The 3,143-nt window shown below is 36.7% G+C and overlaps 1 long non-coding RNA gene across 1 annotated transcript in view; it reads right to left on the minus strand.

The window, feature by feature from the left end:
* The window catches only part of LOC144245711 (uncharacterized), a 3,983-nt gene extending 1,393 nt beyond the window's left edge, over positions 1 to 2,590 (minus strand). The window contains exon 1 of the long non-coding RNA XR_013339402.1: positions 2,395 to 2,590. This is a non-coding gene — a long non-coding RNA (uncharacterized LOC144245711). The remainder of the gene's footprint in view (positions 1 to 2,394) is intronic.
* Positions 2,591 to 3,143: the final 553 nt, after the last annotated feature.

A 3,143-nucleotide genomic window follows, 5' to 3' on the forward strand; every position in this document is an offset into this window, starting at 1 on the left:
GGAAAAATATAAGAATAGTTATTTTTATAGAATACTATTTAGCTATAAAAATAGATATTTTTCAGCCTTTAAAAAGAATGAAATTCTGTCATTTAAAACAAGGTTGATGAACATGGTGGGCATTATTGCTAAGTGAAATGAACAACACAGTAAAAGGCAAATACTGCATGGTATCACTTGACTGTGGAAAATGTTAAGGTGAAAAAAAAGTCAAATTCAGAGTATAAAAGCAGCTCTGAGCGATTCAGTGCTATAGTCTTAGAGGTTAAAACACTAAGTGAAAAAAGTCGGAGAAAGACAAATATATAAATTCATTTGTATAGAATCTAACAAAAATGCAGAAAAAACAGGAAAAAAAGAAGCAGATTAATAAGTATAGAGAATAAATGTGGTTTTCAGAGGGTTGGAAGTACAGGCAAAAATACGTGAAGGGGAGTACAAAGTCTAATTATAAAGTAAATAAGTCAGGGGCGCCTGGGTGGCTCAGGCAGTTAGGGGTCCGGCTTCGGTTCAGGTCATGATCTCACGGTTTGTGGTTTCGAGCCCTGCATCCCGCTCTGTGCTGACAGCCAGCTCAGAGCCTGGAGCCTGTTTCCGATTCTGTGTCTCCCTCTTTCTCTGACCCTCCCCTGCTCATGCTGTCTCTCTCTCAGAAATAAAAAAAGTAAAAAAAAAAAGAAAAATAAATAAGCCAAAGAGGCAAAAAGCACAGCATAAGGAATAGTCTATAATTGTCTATAATATATATAGCCTATATGGATTGTATAGGAAATAGTCTATATATATAGTTTATAATAAGCCAAAGAGGCAAAAAGCACAGCATAAGGAATAGTCTATAATTGTCTATAATATATATAGCCTATATGGATTGTATAGGAAATAGTCTATATATATAGTTTATAATAAGCCAAAGAGGCAAAAAGCACAGCATAAGGAATAGTCTATAATTGTCTATAATATATATAGCCTATATGGATTGTATAGGAAATAGTCTATATATATAGTTTATAATAGTTAAAATATTGTAATTGTGTATGGTGACAAATGGTGTCTACATATATTCTGATTAACATTTTATTATGTTTAATATAACTGTCAAACAACTATGTTTTACACCTGAAAGAAAGAAAATATATGACAACTATTGCCTCAGGTAATAATGAATAAATTTTTTAAATAAAACAATTAAAATGTTTAAATGCTAGGAAACAATTGCTCAAAGAAGAAATAAAAAAAAATTAAATATCTTAAGGGTAATGAAAGTGGAAATACAACATGTAAATTCTAATAGAGAAAGTCAAAGTACTAAATGCCTAATTAAGAAACAAAAAAGATTTCAAACACTGGTAGTATTTTTTTTTGAGAGCAGTGCTCCATGGCTCTTGCACTCTTCATTTGGTTTCCTGTGTATATCAGAAATTAAATACCCTCATTCATGTCATTTGCCTTTGTCTTATTCCTAAGTCACTTCTTAGTAAACTTGATAAGGCAATATCCAATCTTTGTCCCCTACACAAAAGGAGCAAGCTTGCTTATAACAGAATAAAAATATGGAATTCCCAAGCTCCCTGTTCTTCAGCTATGATACAAATACTACACCTAAGACATCCACAAATACGTCTTTATATCATTTCTGTGGATTTTAGAAAGGAAGGAGACCTGCAAACTTGATGTTCATGGTCTTGTTCCACAGAGTTACGTAGTCATTCAAAATTGAGAAGCAGGATAGACCTAGGTCAGGTCTAAACAGGAACTTTAGAATAGTATTTACTTAGTAAAAACTGAGCTGTGAACTTTACAGGATGTATGCATACTTTAGTAAATGTATTTACGAAAAACAAAAAAATGCATGTGTCTAAATATCACCCATATTCAAGACTCTTCATGTAAACAGTAAGGCAAGAAGCAGAGAGCAAAAATAAGAACTTGATAATGGTTTGCTTATAATTATTACAAGCAGGCAGGTTTGGGGCTCAAAGTACATTTAGCTAGGGATTAGACTTCGTTTTCACTTTCTACTTGATGATCTTGACCAACTATCTACTTTCTAAATATTTTCTTTTCAGAATACCATTTGGGAGATATGTTTTGAAGATATTTATGGTAATAATTATTAATGACATCTCTATTAATAGTATATCTGCAGTCTTCAATAGATTGATGCTAGTAGCCACAAGAAAGGAACAAGGAATACAAAGCGAAACAACTGTTTGCATAAAAACATATATGTGTATATATATACATACGTTACATCACGACGAAGTGGGAATCATCCCAGAAATACAAGATTGTTTGCACATATGGAAAGCAATTAAAGAAATATATTAATAAAATACAAAATCCACTTGGTCAGTTCAATATATCCCGCCTGAAGTAACGGGCTTTCCCTCTTACCCGGAGAGGTGGTCCTGAACCACTGGATCCTGTACAATCACCAATTCTTCCAACCTCTGCGTCGCCACGCAAGTGCATCAAGACAGGATTGGTTATCTACGAAGAGTGCACGGAAGGAAGACGTGAGCCCAAAATGCACCTTGCTGGTTGTCTACATACAGGGTAGTCAGTCTCAGCACCTCTTTATCGAGGTCTACTTCTCTCTTCTCCATTATGTAAAAATTGAAGCCTGGTGACGTTTTCATCCGGGTTAGCTGGCTGGGCAGATTCATAACGTAACAAAGCCCAGCAATGCAAGTGAAACTGTCATAGCGACGCTGCTGCCTCACCACATGCCATTAATCCTTTCCTCTAAACCCAGTTACCCTTCTGTCATTGCTGCCTTACCTGTTGAGGCCACCCATGTACCAGCAGATCCCAGTCTTGATATGCCCCTTTTCGTTAAATCAGGCTCGTCCCTGACCTAGCTTTTTCGCTAGAGCGGTCTAGAGCCTTAGAAAGTTATAGAGTCCTGTTGTGCCCAAAGCGAGGATTCTATGACAGCCGATGACCCGCGGGCTCCCTTTACGGTGTAATCTTTCCAGTCCTTAACCCAAACCTTCAGGTTCAAGGGTTCTGTCAGGACTACACTTCCGGATTTGCGCAAAGATTCCTTAATTACAGTGGAGAGAAGACAAAACGACGGGGGCAAAAGAGAGAAAACGGGGAAAAGAGGCTGGGCCGGAGCAGGGGAGGGCCGAGGGGCGGGA

This window comes from Crocuta crocuta, unplaced genomic scaffold (genome assembly GCF_008692635.1).
Source record: "Crocuta crocuta isolate KB4526 unplaced genomic scaffold, BGI_CrCroc_1.0 scaffold2088, whole genome shotgun sequence".
Classification (NCBI taxonomy): domain Eukaryota; kingdom Metazoa; phylum Chordata; class Mammalia; order Carnivora; family Hyaenidae; genus Crocuta; species Crocuta crocuta.